Source organism: Chrysemys picta, chromosome 14 (genome assembly GCF_011386835.1).
Source record: "Chrysemys picta bellii isolate R12L10 chromosome 14, ASM1138683v2, whole genome shotgun sequence".
NCBI lineage: Eukaryota > Metazoa > Chordata > Testudines > Emydidae > Chrysemys > Chrysemys picta.
Window position 1 is genome coordinate 38,067,492 of NC_088804.1, and position 25,766 is coordinate 38,093,257.

Here is a 25,766-nt window from a genome sequence, read left to right on the forward strand (position 1 = left end):
GAGCGGGGCTGGGGGCGTTGGGGGGGGGGGGAGAGTCAACGCGCCTGCAGGATTTAAAAGAGACAAAAATCAGTAGCAGCAGGTTTAAGTTCCCGGGCGACTCGCGTCTCGCCCGAGAGAAAAACAGCTGTTTGCTGGCTCTGAACGCCGCCGGGGCTGTTTGTACACAACTATGAAAAAGGGGACAGGCGGCTCGCCCTGGAGTGCGAATCTAATTGAAATGTAGCAGGAGTGAAGCTCGCCCACTTAAAACCCAGTTTCTGATTTCTTTTGAAGATAGACAGGAACATGGGCAGGATGTTTATACAGCGAAATGTAAACATCTTCTCAGGGGTTCTTTAATAAAAAGAAATCAGAAAGAAAAGTCCCTGGTAGTTCGCATAGAGCCCCTCACTGCGCCATATAAAATAGCGCCCGTCGCCTGATTTGCTGCCGGGTTAGACTTTTGTTGTTGTTTGTTGTTGTTGTTGTGATATAAATATGTGTGATTTTTTCAGCTATGCCCAGACTTTGATCCTCAGAAGTAATGGATCTCTCTCTCTCTCTCTCTCTCTCTCTCTCTCTCTCTCACACACACACACACACACACACACCACACACACACACACACACACACACACACACCACATGGGGGGGCGGGGAGGAAAAGGAGGGCAAAGCCTTCCTCAGACCCCCACCCCCAAAAAGTCTGACCATCTTTTCCTCAGTAAAGCTGTCACTCACTAATCAAGGTAAGTCACTTTAAACTTTTGTCACCTTCTTACCAGGCGCGCGTGGTAACTTTTGCACAATTAAGCTGTGAGAGGGGCTTGTGCGGAGGGCCGGGCGGGGGAGGGGGGGTTGGCTTTCACAGTTCATCGCTAGAAACTGAGCAGATGTGCTGGCTGTTGCCGTTTTCTTTCTTGTCAAGATGCGGGGGGGGGGGGGGGAGCAAAGGCCAGATAGTACGAAAAAAACCCAACTGAATTTGTGCTGCTGCTGCCTGTTCTCGGCTCTGCAAAGTATCTTAACCGGGTGAAAGGCTGAAACCCCCTCCGCCGTCTCTCCTTCCTCCTTTAATTCCCCCTTCTGCCCAGATTCGCTTTTAAGGGTTTTATGTTAATTTAATTCCTTTTAAAAGAAAGATAGATACTGATCGGGTTTCCAAAATCCCTGTTAACGTTATTTGCAGCCAGTCGTTACTAGCCTCTAGGGCGCCTGACACATCTGTGATACCACCAACAGGGATTTCACATCAGGATTTTTTTTCTTCTTCTTCTTCTTTTCCCCTTGCAACACTCCGAAGCAATCTCCAGCGTTTGCAAGGGGGGAGCAGAACGTGTGTTTCCCCGGGAAACAAGCGCATTTCGGGACTTTTGCAGCTCAGTTCAGATCTGTCAATGTGCCTCGGTATATAGTTGTGTGCAACTGGCCCTTAAACATGCTAACAATACAGAAAAGTGAAGCATTGAGGACACGTATGTACTGCAGAGAATGATTTTCTGATTGGTATTTCACAGCCGGTCAAATGCCCTAAGCTGCGAGCGAGAAAGAAAGCTCTCTAGTAAATAGCCTGGATTCAGGGCCTGGGTTGCAGGATAATCCACATATAACTGCAATGTGTCAGGGGGCTCTCTGTTTCTATGTGGCCTTCTCCCCACTCCCCCGGCTATAGAAATACGGTGAAATGTTCCCATAAATTGATATTATACGGAGGAGGGACCATCCCCCAGCGCAGAAAATCCCGTCCCACATCTCCATCTCAAAGCAGGAAGACACATGGTTTAAAATACCATTCTATGCCAGAAAAAGCATAGAGCAAACGGGGATAACAAATCGTGTGTTGTTGCTTAGCTAAAAAAAAATCAGACATTTCCCCAGCTCTTCCTTAGTGAGCATATGCTTTCTCTGTTTACAGATCCCAAATGTATAATGCAAAATAACCTTCTTAAATCAGCCTTTAATTTTCTTCTGAGCCTGTCTAACCTATTTTTCTCCATTGCAGCTATTATGTTATAGCTCAAATTATTATTTGTCTTGATTTCTTTAAAATATGAAATCGCATTGTAGATACTTTCCTCCCTCTCCCTCCCTCCCTCCCTCCCCCCACTTTGCTTGAAAGAAATATAAAGAATGAATTTGGAAATTAAACAATTCAGAACCCAGATTATATATGTCAATTCCAGAATTCTAAACAAGGGATGCAATGTATTAAGATCTTTTGCAATTGTTTCTGGGGTGCTGATAAGGACACATTAAAAATAAAATTCTGCCTTTACAGCTTGCATTGCAGTTCAAGTTAAAATGTTGGTGGTAATTTACATGAGGAAGTATGTCCACTATTGTATCAGGAAAAAACAACAACAATCACCTGGAGCAAACATGACGCTTGTTTCAGTGATCTTAACGAAACAATTTTCTAAAAAATAAAACAATCTTTTGCTTAATTGTTTTCTTTGTTTCCCCCAGTGACTTTTGGGAGTGTGAAGATTTTTTCCCGACGTATTTATCTGGTAAACTTAAAAAAAAAACCCATATAATCTACTCCGTATTTCATAGGCCTAGCTGTGGGAAAGGAAGAAATATTACATCGTTTTATGTAGTAAACTAACCCGTGTATTTAGTAAATAACAGATTTTGGGAATAAAGGCCAAGACATGATTTATTGTATCTAGCACAGGGATTTTATTTTACAATATATTAACCCTCAGTGTCACTCTTATTATGGACTGAGAGGACCATGTTGTTAGATAACTTGTTATCTTCAGTGGTTTGTTGGTTATAAAACGTCAAAATTATTCAAAATATGGTCAAGACCGGATTCTTAAAGGGCAAATAGGATATGTCTTAAATTCCTGCTCTAGAAAAACGTCAGGCTGGTGATTCATGTAGATAGATATTTCCCTGCATAAAACAAACAAAATAAAATATAAGATCCCCCCTCCTCATCTGTGGCCCCGTCAGCAAAATAAACGAGATGGGGAAAATATAATTTGGAGCAATTATTGTCTTTTAAAATATGTTGCTTACTTTGATGCAGATTTCACATCAGACGGTTGGGCTAAAAATCAGCCCAGTGGGCCTGTAATGTTTCTTTTTTTTTAAATAACCCTCTGTTTTCAAATTTCCAAAAGACATTTAATTTCCAAAAGACATTTTTTTCTCCTTTTTTTTTTTAAATCTGCAGTGCTTTGTGTAAAAATAGACAAATCTGAGCTTTCTTCCTTTTCCTGCACTGAAGGTATTTTTACTAGCTAATTGCTTAAGTGAACTAGACTCTGCAACAAGCCAGCCTGTAATCCGAGTATGGAAATGTATATAGGTACTATTGTTGTAAGAAGACTGTGCAGTTGGGTGCTGCTTTGCTAAGAGGCCCATGTGTTTATCCGAGCGCAGACCACCCATGGAGAGGGCAGAGGCACGCGTGCGCCCCCCTCTCCACTGCCCCTGCTTTTCATTAACACCAGGGACTTCAGTTGGAGAAGCCCGCCCCCCTACTTCGCTTTCTGGAGGCGATCGCCCAAACTCCTTGCTTTAGCCCCGTGCAAACTGATGCCTAAACGTTTACATAAGGTAGGAGGGGAGGGAGCGATGGGGGCTGATTCAACCAGCGGGTTACAGACGGAGGGAGGAGGGCATTTTGTTAACTTGTAAATATTCCAGCCTAAAAGGTGTTGACAGGAGGGGGCACTATTGGGGGGGGGCGCTTCGGGCAGCTCATTGGCATCTCCTCTCTGTAATAAACTGTCCAGAAGAGGCTCCTCCAGGGGGAAAAGCCCGAGAGACGCTTGCTTCCCATCCCACCTTTAAGAGCCCAACTGCACGTGTGCAAAGCAGATTAACCAGCGAAGATCTGGGCCAGGCTGGGGGGAATGCAGAGCCTCGGGGCAGTTCTAGCATCCGCTGTTGCTATTATTAACGTTCGGACCCGGCGCAGTTTTGGGTCTCACGCACCATCCGCGTTGTAGCTTCTCCGGGTAGGAAAAAAAAAATAACAAAAAACCACCATCGCTAAAAGCACCGTAAGTGAGTTCATGCAGGAAATATGTGGCGGAAAAGACAAGCTTTCCCGGAGCGCCGCTGATTTCCCTGGAGACCAGCAAGGCAAGCGAGCCAGCGTTAGCAACCCAGCCTTGGCCACAAGAGGTTAAAGGCAGAGGGTAGCAGGCTATTGGGCGGGCCAGGATTCAGATGCCGGTCCATGCCATGAGAGTGCAGCCAGGATATAACTAGCCACACAGTGCAGCATCCCTACACCCAGGCATACATAAGCCATTCCCTGGTCCATTTCTGCTTCTGGAAAGTAACCCCAAAATCAGGGCCTACTTTCATCCCTCCCATAACTCTTATTGGTTTCAAATCAGCCCTGATCGGAATCTCTGACTCCATCATTGATCTTTGTATTCATTCATCTAGAATGTGTGTTTCCTATCACACAACATATACCTATGCATATATAGGTCTACACACACGGGTGTGTACATCTGCGCCCTGACATATGTTATGAATGTATAAATATGGTTTTCATGAACAGAAGTAGACGGCCTCCGTAGGATATTATCCTAGATCTACACACACATCAGTGGGATCTCACAAGCGTAGGTTCCGAGTTGGGACTGAGTGAAATTTAGGGGTTTAGGGGAGCGTGAAGCTGGACCCCGAGTTTTGGGGCGACTTTGCACAAATTACCGCTGCTCAATTGTCGAATCCAGCTGCTGTTGGTTCTGTTGGAGCATATATGCGGCACTTAAGAACTCCTGGCAGCTGTATGCTAGGAAGAAGTTCAAGCCTTGGTCAGAAAAAAGGATTGTGCTTTTTAGCTGCCTGGTCCCGAGGTTGCCCCAAAGCACACAGTTTCCATGACGTTCTTCAATGAAATATTTGACAACATCACAGCGCAGGAATTTACAGCCCTCTTCAGCGCAAGATTTTTGGGGAGTTTGCTGGCAGGAACAGTCCCTCAAACAGAAACCAGTTCCAGAGATATTAACCTCCAAACGTTACTATTTAGCTCCAAGACACAATCGCTTCCCACAGAGGAGATCTTTAAAATGTCTCCGTGTATTTATATCTTCGCTTACGGGTGGGTAACTAGAATGCTTTCCTTTGAGCATTTTCTCGCTGGCTGGAACTCAGATTTGCGTAGCCTACCACGGCATAAATAGAGAGGGGAGGGAGAGGGAGAGATTCAGAAGGCGAACTCCGCAGCCTGCCAAGATGTTACTGAATTGCTAAGCTGCGAAGTGGCTAAGGTTGCTTCGCTATATATGGGCCAAAAAAAAAAAAAAAAAAAAAAAAAAAAGCCTCAACTTGTTGCAAAGCCCAGAGCCAATCTCCGCACCCAACGGGAAATCTTAGCCCCACTGAAGTAAAGGAGAGCAGCAGGATTTCACCTTTAGGTGACATTCTCCCAGGCAATTCTGCCCTCACTGAAATTCAGTGCGGTCGGGATCGGGCCCTGCCTTGAGACAGAAGCTGTTACTTTCTGATAAAACGTGTTAGTCTCCCCCTAGTCTCCATATACTGTACTTTCGGTAGATCTGGCCTAACCATCGTTAGATTCAAAAGAAGCTTTGTCCAGCACTCCCAGACTGGGGCAGTAGCCTCTGATTCTGGAGTGAAAGGGGCTTTATCGCTTCGATGCCTTTGCGGGTGTATCAGGTAGTTGGATGCAAGAGAAAACAAAGAAGAGCTGTAAATACTCATATAGAAAAGGAGATTAGACTGAACCCAAACGTCTGATTCCTGCGACAGTCGTGGACAGGGTATTCTTATGGTCAGGTATTTGGAGGAAAGCTCTTTTAGGTCGGATCTTGCAATCCTTTCTCAGGCAAAGTTCCCAGTGAGCCTGCAGCATCGGGTCTGTCTTGTCTGTTATCTCACCAGTCCCCAGCTTATTTTGTTTGATAACCCTCCCTTCCCGCGATCATTTTCTGCTCAGCCTGTAGTTAAACCAGAGAGCAGGATCTTGCCTGTTTCACCTCTTGCAAGGTGACGCCGCTCTGGGCCATGTCAGCAAATCCGCTATTGAACCAACCCAAGAATCCCTTCAATACATTCATTATTTCCTAGGATTTTTGACGCTATTTTCAGAATAAGCCGCTGCATGAAAAGTGCAGTATTATTTAAAGAGAGAGGAATACGTTGACAAAAAATAGGGTTAAAGTATCCTTTGGGGAAAAAATAAATATGTATATTGATCAACGTAGCACATCAATAAGCTTATTTCTAAGGCAAGACGCGTTTCTAACCCCAACGAGTGTTATTAACCATACACTCGTCTTGCTCTGAGTAACTTGTTGTCCAGGAGAAATGTTTAGGTACCACGAATGTTTCAGATAAGTAATCTCTTTTACTTTCCTATGTGCGCCGAAAGAAAATAATTCTGAAGGAACTAAACTGGTTTGCTGAATGAAGATAAAACAGCAACAGAGTCATTAGAAGGACAATTATTCTTGTAGCATGAACAACTTTAATCCTTTGAGAACAAGGATTTATAAACTGTATCTTCCCGCCCCCGAATTATGCTTGAATTTATTTTCAATTTTTGCCTTTATAATCAAAATGCATTTGAAATGCCCTAATCCAAATTTCAGGTGGTTGGAATGGCGCAAAAGTAAACGACAACATGCATCAAAGATAGAAGATTTTGATTTTATGTGACTTGGGAAAATAGCTGTATTTGTTGTTTGTGGACAAGGGAAATAGTTTTAATTGTTGTGATGGTGCAAGAAACGTTTGTTTCCCCCTTTGCAAAGCTTACACCATTTTGTGGTTTAAAAAGTCCTGCTCTATAGTTAGAGTTTGGGACCGAAAAGAAAATACTGTTTTATATTTATTCACAGTTAAGCGAAGGGAGAAAAAGCTTTTCTAATATGCAGAGTGAAAAGAATTAATACAGTATATTTCCATTCTATATAAGGGACAAGTGAGCGTATTGATTTTTCTACTAAATAATTAGCACAATGGGATGCAAAAAAATATAAAATAACCAAATAGGTTACAGAAGTTAATTTACATGTACTCTAATTGCTCTCTTTGACATTAAAGAGTCTTCCTAATTTTTTAATACCGAACTGATTAAGATCCAAATTAGTTCTCTCAATAAGTTACGTAGTGTTGTCCAGAAGCACAATGCGTTGGTACAATCATACGGAAATATCAATATGACTTTGAAAAGTTAAAGAAGATAAGGAGTTATATGAGCCGAAAAATAGATCCGAGTTTCTGATAGTTGAGGCGTTGGTTCAAAGTAGAAATATAAATCACCAAATCAGCTTAGGAGATCAACTGTGTGCTGATTGTCCATACCTAGAGAACATACCCGAATGTACATGTTTAGAACAAGGCGGCACCATTACATGCAAGACAATAGGGACTTCATTCACTGTTTCTCCGGCAGAGGTGGGGTGCGTATCGACTATTTGGCAGGCACAAACCTTATCCCGCCTGCAATCCTTTTGTTAGAGCCTTCTAACAGGCTTTTGAGCCAAGCGCCCTCCTCTTGTGGAGAGTCAGAGAGGTCAGTGGAAGAGACTAGAGCTACGTTAGAAGCAGGATGTTGGGTCCATATGTCCCATGACAATCTCCTCCGAAGCCTGGCATCCTAGGGAAGAGATGTTCCTGGCGAACGACTTGGGGTCCCTGGACTTTTAGAAGGAAGCTGTGGGGACTCTTTTGGGGAACACATTACAGCAAACGTTCAACTCTCTCAGCTGCTAATATGGATGGGGAAGTCCAGTCTGGTCCCTCCAACAACAGCCAAAGAACCTTTCCACGCATTGTGTCCAATCAAAGCTCTCCAGTTACCTGGAACACAGCAGAAAGCCCCTTTCACTCCACACTCACAGGCTGGCAGAAACTACTTCTAGCCAAGAGGTTTGTTAATACCCAAAAAAGTGTCAGTTGTGTCCCTGGGCTGACAACATTTCCGTGCGGAATGGAATGAGACAAACTCCCCTGAAATCTTATTTAAACCCCTTTCCATACTAGAATTCAAAGCCTACAAACCAATATTCCATCCTCCACTTCCCCTTCCGGCGGTTACCAACTAGAGTGTAATGTAGAAAGAGTTTAGTATCCTTCACCCAAAGATGTGCGTGGGTTGATACAGAATTATACCTCTCCAATAAGCGGTTACAATCACCTCTCTTGACTAGCTAAGGATAGTAACGTGTATTGAACTGTAATAAATTAATCTCGCACAAATACCAACATTTTAAGACAAATCCCAAGAGATAACCGAAGAGTTCGGACATACTTCATCCACTACGAAACCAAAGAATATCTTCAGATAGGAAGCCTTGGTATGAACTATAGGTAGCAGTCATCAATAGATGATTATGGCCTTTCCAAAAAAAGCCACTCCCAAAACGCACATGTAAATAAATGCATGCTATAGATCTGTTATGTATAGTGAGCTTTTGTGCTCACCTATCTATGGAGTAAAAGCAGGAGGAGATTTTCGACAAAATGATCAATCAAAATACATTTCAGTGCAAACTCTACCCTCAATGTCCTTTCCTATAAGCCAGGCTAATACAGATGCACATTGTTTATAACTGCCTTAAGGAAAGATCTCCATCTGAAATTCCCACTATACACAATTATCAGCAAGCAAGGCATCCGGGTGAGTTAGCCACCTGCTAAGAGAAGGCTCCTATAAATTAATCGATGATTTAACTTCCAGAGAACTAACGGATTCTCCCCCCCCCCCTCCCGCCTTGTAGGTGCTAAATACAGCTCCAGGCAGCTCTCTGGCAAACTGTCCATAGTTCTCCAGCTCTCTAGGCAGAATGATAACCGCTTAGATAGCGACATGCATGCATCTTTATTGTCTGGTGGCAATAAGGAGGTTCTGCAATTCTTTTGCAGTCTGATTCGTGAAGGCTTAAGCCTCAGTTTTCCAACTGATCCAGCCCTGGTAACGTCACACTAATTGCGGGGAAAGCGTATGTAAATATTCATCATATAAGGAACATTTATCATCAAGTGCCGTGCTAAAACAATGCCTCTTTGACGTGGTGGCATTGCCAGTGATTAGAATATGAAGAAATGAATAGAACAATAGAAAATGAAGATCCTAGACAAGGATGGCAGGGTCCTGTGTTGCAAATCCCCGCACAGGGGGGAATAGCCTGTACTCCCTCTGCTATTCCTGTCAGTGAGGAGTTGCAGGGCTGGGTGCTCAGACCGTGTATCCACATACGTATCAGTGGCAATCCAGAGGCCAGATTCTGCTCCCTTTGGTGCCAAGCGGATTAGGAGGCGGGGTAAAGTTTAGCCCTCAGAGTAAGAGACTCATTGACATCCGTGGTGTGGGCTGGATCCCCTCACACTTCGTTTCTCCTTCAAAGCATGTTCTTTCCCCCCTGCCTTACTGTGTCCATTGGCGAAAGGACACCAGAATAACACCTGGTTTTTAAAGATTCCTTTAAATAGGCCAGAGGGTTAGGGGCAAGCACATAATAAACCTCTCCCTGGATCCCATCCTGAACGCCACGATGATGCCCACACTTTCTCCGTCTGCAAAATGGGAATGGCAAGGATAAACTAGTTAGCTAGCTGTGCAGAGCTGGGGGAATTTAAAGCACTAGGGATTAGTCACTATTATTTTCCATACAGTAATATGTTTGGACGGATCAGTAAATGTCACTTTGTCAAGACTCCATTTAACCCCGCCCCCTTTAATAACGGTCATCAGAAATGCAGGTAGAAATACTTTTCAATATTAGAATTAGCTTCCACCTGATACAGACACAGCTCAGCTAGGCAGAATTTGTGTTGAGTTTAGTGAGAGGTCTGCTTCCCCCTGGGATGCAGGATTGGGCCCCCTCCCTCAACCTAGTCTCTCTCTGACAGTGAGTGAAACCAGGGCCCCATTCAAATCCATGGCAAAACTCCCATTGATTTCAGTTGAGCCAGGATGTCACCAGTGTATGTATAGTGGGCGTAGGTCCATACACAGAGTCGGATAATATTACTCCGCCCCCACCGATAGTTAGGTTCACCGATTATAGATTATACCGCCAATTAACGTCTGAGGGGACGTGATTTTTACCTTCTTGTTTCCATAATAAATCTCAAATTTAAACTATATACAGAAATTAAGACAAAGGAAGAAAGCGCTGGACGCCTATCTGCTGTGTAAACGATGCAAAACGAATTTTGACATCTCCTCTTTAGGCAGGAAAATGCAATGTTCTCTTCTCCCCCTCCTTTAAGGCTAAGCAATTGTTTTTGGTGGAATCTATCCCAGCGCCTTAACGCAGAAATTATCTTCAAACTGGCCTTTTTTTAAACCTTTAACTTTCTCTTTTAGGTCAAGAATTGATTCCCATTTGTCGTTCTTCATTTAATCTGAATGGGCGAAAGCTTCCTGCTTTAAACGATTGGTCTGATGGCGTTTTTCACCACAGTTTTAGCGTTTAATTATAATTATAATTAATATTATGGAGTCCCCTCTATGCTAACAAACACAAGTATATTAGAAGCACATAACCTCAATCTGTATCGAACTAGAGCGGCGGTGCTTGTTAGAAATACAACAGTTTGGACAATCATATCGCTCATTTCCTATAAAAATAATCATTGAAACGGTTAATCTCCTTTTAAGAATCGGTTTCAGGCTAAGTATATATGCATTGTTTTTGATTAACACAAAAGAACACTCTAAGAAATTACACTCCAGGAAAAAAAAATCCTCAAAGGATTTGATTGGGGTTAATTCAAATGGAAACATGAAATTTAGAAAAGCAGATACACGAGTCTCTGCAAAAGACTGGTATTTGTTTCTGGAGTGACTTGTGCTCTGCAATAAAGCAGTTGTTTTCTCCATGAGTCCCTCTAATTATAGGGCCTGATAGATTAAGTTTTCCCATTCTACGTTTATATTTCGTGTGTTCCTCCGTCCGCGCCAGGCAAACTTTGTAGAAATTTATTGAAAACGCAAAATACCAACCCTTAAATTCTATTGCTTTCTCCTTAGTCACACGTTAATTTTTAAAATATCTCAGTGGTTGGAGGGCAAAACACTCAGGTCCTGACAGCTAATCTCCACATCAACTGCATCTCCAGTTCTTAAAATATGCCTCAGAAATATCAGTTTGCAGCTAATCCAATTAAAATCGGTAAATCAAAGAGAGATCGCGGCAGAAGTTTAGTTGTATTGTTTTGTCTGTCTCAGAAAGCACTGCCTTAAACAACGGGATTTATATCTTAAAGGAATAAGAACAGTGAATGAATGATACATTAACCGTGTTTTACACTGTTTATTTTTCTGACATTCTGGGTATACTACGGTTAAAAACAAAAATCCTGAACATTCCTCCCCCCCGCCAGTGATATTATTTGAATGTTACAAATCATTAATGTAAAGCATCGGCGACGATCAGGAAATGTATCCTTTGAGCAGGGAGGTCCTGGATGAAATTGTTGTCCTAAAACATCTGCTGGGAGTTGTTTTAAAATGATTTTAGGAATCTCCGAGCGGAAGGTTTATGAATGTAGCTCTCAATTGTCGCATTCGTTTCTAGACATAGTTGTTAAAGCGACTATATTATCTGTGTGCAGGGAGGTTATACCACCTCGATTCACCGGGTTTAAAATCACCCCGAGCATTGAGAGAGCTTTTTCTCCGCCGAGGCTCAAACGAGTGCCGCCTTCTTTTCTATCCCACAGTCTGCAGCTTGTATTTTGAGCGACCATGGAGGGCGAGATCCCTCCTCTTTACCTATCTACTCCCAACCGCCCCAATCATTCTGAAACTTCCAACGCCAGGCTGAGAGATAAGGCAGAAAGTGATTGCAAGGCGGCCTGGGTTCCTGGTCTCTACAGAACAGAGCTCCCCGCAACCATCAGAGATGGACAGATCATGGATGTAAATCAGAATCAGCCACCCGGCTCCCGGTCGCTGCTATTTGCCTCTTCGCTTTGGAATCTTATTTAAGGCTACGACGTTATATTACGCGGTGGAGGAACCAGCGCACTCGATTGAAGCGCGCGAGTCAGAGCAGAACCGAGCCCTGTTCCGTGCCACGAAAAGGACTGAGTTTGAACAGCCCTGAGCGAGAAACAGTTGCTCAGAACTGCCCCATAGCGAGAGCAGAAATCACAAGAAGGCAAATTGCAGCAGACACTTCTGTATGTATTTATTGCAAAACCAACAGGAGGGTAAAATGCTAAGCACTTAAACCGCATCCAAGCCGTTGTCTATATAGCGATGGCATCTGGGGAGAGATTGTGTCCCATTCACAGAGGCATTCAACTCCCCTGATGGATGTTAAAGCAGTATCAAGTGCTTTGATTAAAGCAAATATACGTGTGTTGTGAAATTAGTGTCAGAAAGGAGGGTTATAACATAGGGAAAGCGTTCCAGACTGCAAAGCTGTAAGAGAAGCCATGTGTTTGATTTGCACAGATTTCACTTAATTGAAAGAAGCCATTTCTCTGGAATGTTCTCCAAGGTCACCTTGCAACTGTGAAGTGTTTGATTCATCTGTTTGAAGAAAACAACAGTATTTCCAAGTTCCGATGAATAATAGCGTGTGCAGGTAGATAGATTAAACACGTAGGGGCACAGGTAAATTTCCCTTCGAAACTGTAAAGGGGGAAGGAGAAAAGAGACCGAGAGCGAGTAAAAAAAAAAGCCTCCGCATGTAAAACAACCAAATAAATACCGATCACCTCACTTCAGAAGGAGCAGTTTCAGTTGTTCCTTCTCTGTTTCTCTCCCCAGAGCCAGTAGTAAAAGCAGAGCAACCTACCTAACCCAAAGGAACTGTCACCAAGAGCTTGAATTCTGCATACAGTGTTGAACCCAGAGCCTTAGATATTGTCTGAAGTTGAGGGACAAGAAGGGAAAGAGACTGAGAACAAAGATTTTTTTTTAATTAACCTACCAAAGTTTTGTTGTATAGGGATAGTTTGGCTGTGTGTGAATGTCAATGGATTTTTTTTTTCCTTGAGAAAAGTAAAAAACACCAAAATAGATTTTTGGAGGTGGGGGATCAATCTATATATCTAACTTTCTATATCTATATAATGTACGAATTTAGTGTATATATAGACATTGATTGAATGTCTCTATATATTTTAAAATACTTGTAAATCTATGTAAGTCAGAAGTATTGAGAAAGAGAGAGACATGTACACACATATTCATTCACACACTAAAGGCAAGCTAATATGCTCGCTGAAAGCAATGAGATGGTCTCTACATTCACTTTACTGGCTTAGTAGGTGGCCATGTATATTTTTGTTGAGTAGTGTTTATGTTAATAAAAAAGGATGAGATTACAAACAGACCACTGAATGCCCTGAATTTTGCTGCTGGATTGGTAAATTGTATAAGTAATCAGTTTCTGTGAGCAAATATGATTGTTGTAGTTTTCGCAGAAACACATTTGCATTATTTGGGGAGATTTTCTGTGTGTGGTTATTGCTGCTTTTGTCTTGCTCCAAGCTGTATAATATGTTTTCCATCAGCTCCTAAGAAAGACACAGTCGAGACAAGGACAGACTAGCTTTGGTGCTGGGATTGGATTTGGAAAATAACTGAAAGTGCACACGAAAGATGTATGAAAAGCACTCAGGTTTGCAGCGTGTTTGGTACAGTATCAAAGGGCCCGATTCTGCTTCGTCCCGTGGAGTAGGCAGGGCAGGATCGGGCATTTAAACACTCCCCAAGAGGCTCCCCCTACAGAGTTCCCAGTTTTCCATGATCACGGCTAACACATATTGGCACGTGGTCTTTGATGATCACACCTGAAATTGTAATAACTGTAGAAGCCATGGGGTTGATAAATACAAGATCTTTCCAGGACTATTTCAAGCAGACCCTCCCCGAGATCTCGGGGAGGGTCTGCTTGAAATAGTCCTGGAAAGATCTTGTATTTATCAACTATAATCTGCTCAAAAATCAGTGGCCTCGCATACCCCAAGATTTCCCCAACTTCGATGGCCAAATCGTTTGCCCACCCCCTTTAAATCACAATGGCAGGCAAAGGGCCCGATTCTGAGGTCCTTAGCCAGACACAGCTCCCACTGACCTCAGAAGGGGTTTTTACCCTAACTGCAGGATCAGGCTGTCGAGTCTAGCGGACTTTTCAATCAATCACCATCCCTAAACGTTTAGGACCACAGGGACTGCACCGAATTCGAATGTTTCTTCGAGATATTGGTACGTGCGGTCGAACCAATGCATTTGATGGAATCTCTTGCGTGCAGATTACTTTTAATAAATAGGATTTTTACAAACTTCCCCTGTCCTCATCTTTAGGTACAAAATTAATTCCATGCCCACAAATTACGTCAGCCTTTTCCAGATAGGTATGTGTCTCCTTCGCTGGTTTCCTACTTTCCTTTTGTGCGGAAAAAAGTTCTCGACAAGAGGACACTGTTAAAGGAAAGCAGGGCTGGGTCAGAGCAGTTTTAGATTCATATGTTTTATTACGGTGGTGTTTCCTCATGGACTAAACTACAAAGGAAAAACGAAGTGTAAACAAACCCCGTTTGAAGAGGATATTACCAAAAGTTCAGGAATGAGCGAGGAACGTTCGCAGGCCAGAATGTAACAGAACAAGGAACAACAAAAACATCTAAACAATAACCTCCGCATGCAAGAAACACGATTGCTTGGCCGAATTAAAGTTGCTGGTAGAACTTCTGCATTGGGTTTGGTGGCAGAGATGAACGCGATGCCTGCTTGAGGTAGTGAACTTGTTAAAAGCCCAAGGAGTTAGACCCAATCATGACAACGGCGTTTTTAGCTGTTATCTTGTATTCCTTAGGATTTTACCCTAAAGGGGGTTTCTAACTTCACTTGGTGCCAACGGCGCTCCTCGCTGGATGCTTCATTTATGTGATCTATACCTGGTCCAGCCCGTTCTTTCAGGCATATCGCGCTAAAGTTTAGTGCCTGAGCAATACGTTATAAATATAGACTATGCCTAATGTGTTAAGATTTTTCTTTTTAAGGGTAGAGAAGCCAATACAAGATCGCCTGTTTTGAAAGATGCAGAAATGAGCCAAAAATACATTATAGACACATGGGCCTAATTTCCCCCAAACCTGAATCACCTCGGCTGACTTAGCCCACGTTTTCAAGTGACTTTATCTGACTTCCTTTTAGTTTTGCTATTTAAAAAAAAAACGGAGAAGTATTTTCTCGTGAAACCTGCAATTTCTCCAGTTACGTCGGAGTAATAATTCCTCCCCGTAAATCAAGAATGTATCAGTTAAACCCCCAACCACCATTCCGCCGGCATCTAGAAAGAGTTAAAGGATCGGAGAACGAATTCTCCTTTAAACTTGTAGCGTTTCAATCCTCTTCTGGTTTTCCTGAACGGGTTTATTTCAAAGTGCGTTTAACCGTGTGCGCAGTACAATTGGGCTGGGAGGTTTCCTGTTAAGAATAAAAGCGCTAAGCAGATATATTGAGATCTAATAAGTGAACCTCCCCCCCCTTCCTAGCACCAGTATCGGACCATACTGCCTTCTAGTTCCAGCTTCCAGCAGCATTAGTGATGCTGTATACCCGCTGTGCAACGTGAGGCAAAAGCAGATGAAAGTGATGTCACATTAATGTCAGCCAACAACTCTAGCCCACACAGCCTTGATTGCTCTTATTAATCTTGCCAATTTGTCTGTCAGCACTTGGCTAATCCGTAAATAGCCTTCAACAGGTGCTTTATGCTTCTGCCACATCCTTGCTTCTCCCCTCCCCAATCAGCTCGCGTAGAGGGGGACAGTGACTTTCTCCTCTTGAACGGTGTGGGGTTTTTTTTTAAAGAAAACGTTCAAGCTATTGTTTAGTCTGTGCAGGGGATGCTTTGGTTCTCCTGAAAGGAAGTCATGGCTCAGGGAGGAAATGTTTGAGAAACAATGGGGGATTACCTGCCTGCAATTTACAGGCTGCTTTCACAAATTTGGCAAAAACACAGCTTCATCACAGCCTTCTCTTTTTGCACGGATCTCTCTCTTTTTGTACAAGGGATCGCTGCCTATATATTGCCTAGTAAACCCATAGTAAACAAGGCTTTAAATAAAACGCGCAATGCTTAGGCGCCCTAACTGGTGACTCCTACCTGGTCAATTTCCCAAGAAGGGTCTGGCTTCCATTTTAAATGGATAGCCAGTTTGCTGATGCTCAAATTCTAAACACCACTGGCGGATTCCACGGGCTGTTATTTGTTCTGACCTTTTGTGCTCACTTGGTGCGGACAGTGTTTGGACAATACTCCCCACTGAAGCCGTTTCTGCCCCGAAGATCATACAGCCTAAAGTTATGTTCCCTTTGCCCTGCGTGGATTTTATAGCCAAGATCAAGTAAAAGATCCCGACCAAAGCCTGAGCTAGGGAGAACACATTGTACCCGAAGCAATTTTATCCCACAATTAAACTTACGGTCAAATATTTTCTTCGCTACGCTATCAGAAATTCCACCGTCTTATTATAGTGTATATTTAGCCATAAAATACGGGTTGTATGGACTCGAGGATTAAAATTATTGTGTTTGTAGGATGCAATCTTGCCAGCTCTGGGATTTAGCACAGTAATCTTAAACACTGGTTTTTACATGTAGGCAGCCCTGTCAACTACGAAAGCTGAATCCAGAGCGCTTTACTCTTGCTACAAACCGATTGTTTTATTTCGCCTTGGCAACCGTTGCTTACGTTAAACGGTTCACACGTACTTTTTAAACACTCGTAGCAACCTCCTGTTGCACCTTATCTGGAAAATGCCTCAGTTTGTGAGGATTAGTTTGACACGCTTGGCTTTAGCATCCAGGACTGCTGCTCGTTTTTAAAAGGCGAGGTTGGCGCTGCATTTCTCGGATCCTTTGCTCAGCGACAAGGGAACAGCATCTTTTAAAGTGGTCTCTCTACGGGATCGCTAAGAGACAGGGGAGTCACGGGGGGATGTTTCCAGGCACGTTTCCTAAGGTTTTGGATCATCCACTCTTAGAGCTTTGGGTCAGATCCGAAAAGCCCAAATCCGCGCATACAATAAAATACAACCCCTGGCTGCAAGTTCACGTCTTCACCTGAATTTCCTGTGGGTAGACGGAGCGACTATTTTCCAAGCAATTATTTTATAAAATAAGACGATTAATCCACCTGTTCTGGATTCGACCTGCAGTCTGAGGACATGTCAGGAAACGACTCGCAGCCCTGCACGGTGCAAATATTTGGACGAAAGACAGGTAGGAAGGATTGTCCAAATGTTTACCAAAGGCTGTGGATAGGCTGGGGATTTATAACCATGTATAATCTCTGCCCCCACACAACTTCACTAGCAGGTGCGTCTAGTTTCAATGTGACACATGCTGTGGGTGTGTGGTGGGAACGGGGGAGAGAGGAGAAAAGTTACGACGCAGTTCTAGGCATCCTGATGCACTGTCGTCCCGAGCTTGCTCCCAGTGAAGTCAATGGACAATCTCCTGTTTACTCCAATGGCTACTGGATGAGGGCCAAAGTCAATTTCAATGATTCAAGGTCCCTGTTCGCAATTAAAACAATTACTGGCATTTTTAAACCCAAGCAATGCATCTGTTTGGTCATAACCGCTGAGAAAAGATTACAAAACTGAGCGTGCTTTTAGTCTTGAGAAAAGAAGACTGGGAGCGAGGGGACCTGGTAACAGTCTTCAAATATATTAAGGGTTGTAATAAAGAGGACAGCGATCAGTTGTTCTCCATGTTCCCTGAAGGTAGGACAAGAAGTAACTGGATTAATCTGCAGCAAGGAAGATTTAGGTTAGATATCAGGAAAAAAACTCTGGTTAGATATCAGGATAGGTCAACTCTGGAATAGGCTTCCAAGGGAGGTTGTGGGATCCCCATCATTAGAGGTTTTGAAGGTTGGACAGACACCCATCAGGGATGGTCTAGGTTTACTTGGTCCTGCCTCAGTGCAGGGGGCTGGACTAGATGACTTTGAGGACCTTTCCAGCCCAGCATTTCTACAAATTGTAACAAAATAATTGCTCTGGATTACTTAGGCCTATCAAAATATTTATCACAACACTAACTGCAATATTGTAATATAATTCTCTCTAAACAATATATGTTTACTTTCCAAATGTTATGTTAGGATTTGAAATAGACCAGTCGGACAATAGATTGTAGGGAAAAATCAAGGCAAAGAGAGACTAAGGCCCAGATCCGCAAAGGTCTGTAGACTCATAACTTGCCATTGAAATCAATGGATGCTAGTTGCCTAAATACCTTTGAGGATCCAGGCCTGGGTGATTTGACCAATCATGCAGCAGGTCATTGGCGGAGATGGGAATAGAAATGAGCTCTCCTGACTCCCAGTTCAGTGCCCGCTCCTCTAAGCCATGCTGCCTGGAGAGCAATTATTTTGTCAGCATAAATGTATGTGTGTTTACTGAGAGAATCATTATGATTACTACAGTCATTATCATAGCCACATAGGAATTGTCATACTGGATCAGACCAGCCCATCTACTCCAGTATCCTCTCCAACAGCAGCCAGTCCCAGTGCTTCAGAGGGAGGTGCAAGAAATCTACCCATAAGCACTCCTATCAATCACTGGCAGAAAATCACTAGCATGCAAAATGAGAAAAATCAGCATAACATTAAGTCACTCCAGTCTGGCAATTTCCCTGGCCTCATCCCCCTGGTTCTGGTTTTGATGGTTTTACTCTGTGCTAGAAACACTAACATGAATTTAGCATGCAGCAGACTAGAGAGGATTTCAGAGGACGTGCTTTTTTTAGTAACAAACAGCAATCCTATCTGCTGCAGAAAAGCCTTTAATTCATTACAGCCTTGTCCTACCACAATTTGCTGACTGCTCAGATGGGTGGATACAATGGCTCCATTGTTGTGTCTGAGGGAGATCCCATAATTGCACACTGTTGATTAAACGGTATGTTTTCTATTTTGTTATCTGATTTATTTAAACGATTTTTCTAAGATAGGTTTTAAGGGGGGGGGGAGGGGAGCTTGCCCTCATTGTGTTGACAAAATGAAGGAAAATGGCTGAATTATTTATTTATTATGGGAACTGTGCAGTTTTTCTCCAGAGCAGGGCTTGAAGAGTAAAATATAGGAGAAGGTATTCAGAACTCTGTCAATTCAGTTTTTGTGCTCAGTGAAGTTTTAATGTATACTCAAGAAATTAAATCCTGGTTTAAAGGCAAGTCTCAATGCAACCTCAAATATGGAATCATGCCTCTATAATAACCCAAACTAATCTGGATTTTTCTTTCTCTCTAAACTATGAATTAGCACTCACCTAAACAATGTTCTTAAAGAGCTTCCCAGATTATGCTGTTAGGCCATAGACCAACTCCAAGATAGATAGCTGTGATAGTGCCACAGAGTAACAGTCTGACCTGCTTGTGTAAATGGACACATAAGACGACCCCTAGATCCTAGCCCTCATTGAAGTCAGTGGGAGGTATGGAGCTGCATTGTGGCACTCCCTGTTAGTACCCGGCCCGGGGCCAAGGAAGCTAATGATCCACCAACAGACCAAATTCAGTGGTGAATCCTGGTTACGTGCCACCTGAGGCATGTTGCACATCTTTCTAAGAAGATTGAAGTCAGTGGGAACTTTACTCTGGATTTCAGTGGGAGCAAGTGCAGGGTCTTCTATGGCGAATCACAAAGGTTAACTGTGGCTCTGTCTTTATGGCAAGTGCGGCTGTGTTTCTGTAAACATCTGTCTTCATTATGACAAATGTGGTTGAGTTGTGCCTGCTCCACAGCTTTCTTCACAACACAACCATGTATCCACCACATTCATGCAGCGAATATTGGCCTCTATGACATGGCTAAGTCGAGGTAAGCGGCTTTGCATCGACCTAGTTGTGGAAACGTCATCACTTAAATTTGGCTCCCACCGACATAAGTGCCTCTCTCGGCGGAATTAGTAACGTCCCCTCCCTGAGCAGCGTGGAGTCACGGTCAATGTAATGAGGTCACCGCAGGGCCAGTCCAGACGCTGCGTCGACTGTTACTGACTTTCAGGAGCCATTGCACAATGCCCCCACGCTGACAATCCAATCGATACTAATGCTTCCGGTGAGGACGCGCACCGCCGGCACAAGGAGCCACCTGCACACACACAAGTGGTTTGATAATGGTGGCTGTATGCCGGCATCAGTTAGGTCGACATAACTTTGTAGTGCAGATGTGGCCACATATCTACAACATTTCTTAACTTTAGGCCTCTATTATGTTCCAGAGATCTGTACATCAGAGGGGACGTGGCAGCCGGGGAGAGGGCCGGAAAGCCTCCCTGCATGGATCACCTCTTCCTTCACGCGATCAGACGTGTAAACTGTGGTACCAGGATGTGGCCAGCACAGTAAGTGCACCCTAGGGCTGTCCTTCACAGTATGCCTCTGTGGGTCATGTGGAAGGACTAGGCTGGGTGAGGAGTGAGCAGGACAGGGTAGTGGGAAGACACATCATCCCCTCACCCAATGGCCCAGCTGAATTCTCTGTGGAGAGATAGTACAGCCCCCCAGCCATATTACCTTTTCTGCACCACAGGCATCTGGGGTGGGAACACAAGCCATGCTTACTGCAAGCCATGACATTAATGGGATACAAAGTTAGAAGTACTGTATCGATGCCTACAGGGGAACCAAATCTCTGTCTTACTTAGCCAAGTAATCCTACTGAGGTCAATGAGACTATTGCAAAACCAGTAGGATTTGGCCCAAGGTTAACTAAAGTAGAAACAAACTAGCTAGAGCTTTTAAATTCACTGAGTTTGGGTTGGAGACTGCAAGTGATAGTTTGTGGTCCAGAGCAGAGTGGTGGTTATATATATTTATTTTTTAAAGGGAACCATTGACAGATGGAAAGGTTTTTATTCCACAGAATTTTACTGACTGCTCTTCCAGGGAACATGCAGAATTTTATGGCCAAATTCTGCACTCGGTTTCCCTGGCGTAAATCCAGGCCTGGGGCTGTATTATCTTATCCGGTGATGCTGTGAAGGAGAAGATCTGTGTCCCTGTCCTGTTCCCAGCCCACCCACCCCCTTTCGTTGCCCCAGGACTGAACCCTGAACCTGCAGAGAAACCTGCATAAGGCCTGAGGGTGACGGGGGGAGGTTGGGGGGGGGGGAGCAGAAGTCCCATGGAGACAGCTGTGGCTGCTTCCACACAGGGATTTCAGGGAAGCAATCTGGGTATTACAATTGCCAGAGGAGCTCTGTATACTAATAATATTGAAGTCTTTTAATATGGGAGGAAAAATATCTTTCTCGGAAGGAAAGGAAGTTGAGTACAGACTGGGCATAGGTATAAAGCTGTACAATGCACTCTCTCCGAATGTAAGATCATGGTGTATTTCTTGGTGTCACTTGTCTTACTGAGCTGGCTCGAGTTCTGTTAGAATGTGGATTGCTGAAAACTATTCCCCAAGCAATGAACAGTTACAGTCCAATGCATGAACCCATACAAACCATTTTCATTATAGCATGGAAACTGGGCGCACTGAGAGTCAGTCAGAAATAATTTGATGTGAAGTTTCTCTGAGAAATGTTTGTTTTAACTGGCATGGAAGGGCCAAATAACATGCCTTGTTCAAGAAATATCGGCATCAGAGATCAATGAACATGTTGCAGTGACAGACCCTGTATCTACACCTACATTACAGCTGTTTGGAAAATGTTTTTATTATTATTATTATTATTCCACAAGCCTCCGGGGCAGTCTCCCAGCACTTATGTGGCTGATAAATTATGTTCTCATTGACCTCGGCAGCAGCACTGGGCATAGGTACTGGAACTAGGGGTGCTACTGCACCCCCTGGCTTGAAGAGGTTTCCATTATCTGCAGCGTTTCCAGTTTGGTTCAATGGCTCTCAGTCCCCGCCCCCCATTATAAAAGCTGTTCCAGCACCCCTGGCACTGGGGCAATATTTTCTGGGGCAACAATTAATTGCTCTCGAACAATTTCTTCACTGTATTATGAATATATTCCATATGGTCAGGCTACAAAGAGTTCCTCACTAGGGACCATTTTTGATTACCCCATGGCACTAATTATCTGCAGTGCATTGTCAATGTGCATTTTACAAGTGTACTTCAATAGCAAGACTGTAGAACTGGGAGTCAGGCATTCTCATTTCCATTCTTCGGTCTGGCTCTGGGACAAAACACTTCACAGTCCCTGCGAGTCCATGAAATTTCCTCTTCTGTAAAGTGAAGTATTAATATCTACCTTGCAAGTGTGTTGAAAGGCTTAAGGAATGAATGTTTGAAAAGCATGTTGAAATTTTTGGTACCTCACTGTAGAGTATTGAAAACTGGTTGGAGCAGGGGCTGTCATTTACTAGGTTTTTATGTTCCCTGCACCATTAGGTCTCCAAACCACAGCCACAATATAAACAATACGTACTAATAAGGATGATGAGGTCTAAACTTAGGCTCATGTTAAATATACTGATTCAAATCTTAGTTCTTAAGATGTTGTTAAAGTTAGTATAAAATTTAAGAAAAAAAGAGCAGAGATGAAGACCTTCTGAAGCACCTTCTATAGGCATCCTGAATTATTATTACTACCTTGATATTTATCAAGTCTTTTTTTCCCCCACACCTAGTTTTCCTTTATTTTCACAGGGCTTAAAGACCAGATCTTGCACTTGCAAAAGACAATGCAAAACGTCTCTTGTCTTCAGTGAGTGCAGGTTTAGGTCATATTGTGGATAAGGGGGAATACTGCAAAAAACATTTACAAAATTTTGAATGAAACCCACAAGTTAATTCTAGCGGCCTTTGTGATCGGCAGTGTTGCCTGCTAGACAGACCACTAGACTGGGACTCAGACTTGAATTCTATTCATGTCTCTGCCACTGGTCTGCTGGATGACCTGGGGCAAGACACTTCACTGCTCTGTGCCTCAGTTTCCCATCCCTAAAATGGGGATAAATGCTGCAGACTCTCCTTTGAGGTCTATTGAGGGAAAGCACTATATAAAAGCTAGGCATTATTATTTATTCACTTCCCATGAACAATTGTACCAGTGGAATTCTATTTGCAAGAATGCACCTTCCTGCTGAAGATGACGTGTTGCCCTTCTACAGATGTTCTTCTCCGCTAAATGCATCAAGACCCTGATCGAATGCCCACCTGAAGTCACTAGGAATCTTTCCTTTGATTTCAATGAACATTAGATTAGGCCCTATTGTCAATTCCCTCCTCCTTACCCACTAGTTTGTGAGTTCTAAAATAAGGCACCTACATCCAGATTTAGGCATCTGAACATCAGGCCATCATTTAGAGGTGCTGGGCACCCACTACGGCTAAAGAAATGAATGGGAGACAATACCTAAATATGGATTTAGGTGTAACATTTTCAAAAGCACTTTAAGTGACTTAGGAACCTGCTCCATTTTTAGAAGTGAAAGTCAATGGGACTTAGGTTCAAAAGTGCCTATGGGCCAGACTTTTAAGGGCATTCCCATTGCACTTCTGAAAATCCCACCAGTTGCCTATGTATGTCTTTAGGTGTCTAAATACCTTTAAAATTCTGGCCCTCCGTCACTTTTGAAAATGGGGCAGGCTTCTAAGTCATTTGAAAATGTTACTTTTGGTGCCTTAAGTTAGGCACCCAAGTTTGAAAACTTTAGCTTAAGACAATTTCTTGCCTTACATAGCTCAAGAAATATTCAGCGCGCTAATATCGGTTGCATGGAGCCATGCTTATGTCATTACTTTAAGTTCATTTAGCTATGGTTCTTGTTAGCTACTTGATTATTGCATGAGGTAATATAGTTACACAGGGTTTGCCGTGATTTAGTTATTCATTTCAGTGATGCATAATATAAAAAAAGGATAAAACAAATTGTCTCCATAAAAACAGAAAGCCAGCAATGGTTTCATGTCACATTTTAGCAAAAACATCTGTAATTGTCCCCACTCACTGAATGTGAAGCATTAATGGTCATCCTCCACTAAACTCAGTTTCAGCTCTGCTGTGCATTAGGGAAGGAAAAGTTAACACAATCCCAGACAGAAAGACATTGAAACAAGCTGCCCTTTTCTCTTCTTGTACTTTTGTAATTCTGCCACAAACAGGTTTTTCCCCCCCTCTTCTTTACAGGTTTTTGGCCAGCCATCTTGACCTACTCTGAGGAATTTTCGTGCATGGGGCTTTGAATTTGCAAGCGTGCTGTGTATATAATCTTTCTCTGAAGATCTTCTACAGTATAGTAATAGAGAAAGAATGATCGTATGATACGCTGCCCAAAGAATATTCAAAATGCACAACTTTTAGCTTCAGCCAATGGTGGTTATCAAACGGTAGTTGAACTCCATATATAGGTTTCCCTATTTTCTCTGTGTAACTGTGGGGCACAAGTGTCAGTTTTATTTACCATTGCATGACTCCAGTTTTACCTCAGTGTGGGTCTCCTGGTTTCAGTAGTTCATACTGGGCTTGAGCTACTGCTGGGATAGCAATCTCATCACCTCAGTGGTGCACATTTAGGGTGGACCTGTGGGGATTCTGGAGTACTAACTTGGCCTCCTTTGATTGCTGGGCAGACCAACCCAGCCTTTTTAATGCATTCTCATCAACTAGGACAGATCACAAATAATGGGTCATCCCCTCACTAGTGGGAGTGGGATGGTTGCCCCTTAATCCACTACACTTCTGTTGGAATATCGGTATAACAAAATGTTGTATGTTTCTCTTCCTAACTCCTAGTGTATATTGATTGTATCAGGCTGATAATGAGATGAGCCTCACTAATTGTAATGCTAAGTTGCAACCATTTTTCTTCTCAGAGATCTGTGAGTATGGAGGGCCTGGGGTCACATATATGCACTGACATCCTCCCTGTTCTCAGTTGTCTGGAGAAACTGCTAGATTGAGTTTTTGCAAAACAATATGCAGGAGTGATAAAGAAACAATTCCATATTTATTTCTGCTAGGCTCCTAATAGACCTCTTGTATGTACTCTGGCATTTGCTCTCTATTACACTTTCTTTGTTAGTTTAATCTTGTTGTACTGAATGCTTAACTACTTTTTCCTTTCAGTGCCTGTGGAAATAAACTCCATGATTTAATCAAATTCCATGTCTCCGAGATTTTTTCAAATTTGTTGCCATGACCATTAACGGGTTAGGTGAGAATGAGCATAATCAGTTTATAAATGAGAAAACTGAGGTGCAGACATTAAAGGCCACATTTAAAACAAAAAATGGCCTCGAGTTATATACCTGAAATGTTGTACTCATGGTGAATGGGGAGAAAGGGACTGAGAGATGGTCTCATGCATGTATATAATTATGCTTTACATTTACATAGTTTTTTTTTCATTCACGCATCTCAAGGCCTTTTATGAACATCAATTACAGGTATGTAAATGTCATTAGCTCTTTATATAGATGGATAAACTAAGGGGCAGATGTATTAAATAACTTTCCCATGGCCAAAAAAAAAGTCAGTGGCAGAGTTAGGCGTAGAACCAAGGAATAAGACTGGGGTTCTAATTTGAAGATCATCACCTTTGAAGATATACACCTTGGGTATATCTTCCATGTCAAGGCTGAAAAGTAGTGCCACATATTAGAGATCTGGAAGATGGATGATGACTTTTGGAAGATTTTTGGCCCTAGGTGCACTGATATTCTGCAGGTCTTTAGGACTTTTACTCAGCAGAGGTTGATCTGACTTCAGTTTGGTTTAAGTTACCAAAGTTACCCACCCGATTAAAGTACAGTTCATAATATGGTCTATGGCTAGCTCTTTCTTTGATAATTCCTTTTTTCCCATTTGTTTATCTCAAGGAACT

At 42.9% G+C, this 25,766-nt stretch overlaps 1 long non-coding RNA gene across 2 annotated transcripts; it reads left to right on the forward strand.

Moving 5' to 3' along the window:
* The first annotated feature begins 593 nt into the window (after positions 1 to 593).
* LOC112059552 (uncharacterized) lies at positions 594 to 25,071 on the forward strand. 2 transcript variants are annotated; one of them, XR_002888862.3, is made up of 3 exons: positions 594 to 731; positions 20,197 to 20,319; positions 24,071 to 25,071. It is a non-coding gene; the product is annotated as an uncharacterized LOC112059552 (long non-coding RNA). The 2 variants fall into 2 exon arrangements; XR_010592613.1 differs by lacking the exon at positions 594 to 731 and adding an exon at positions 16,006 to 17,182.
* The last annotated feature ends 695 nt before the right edge of the window (positions 25,072 to 25,766 follow it).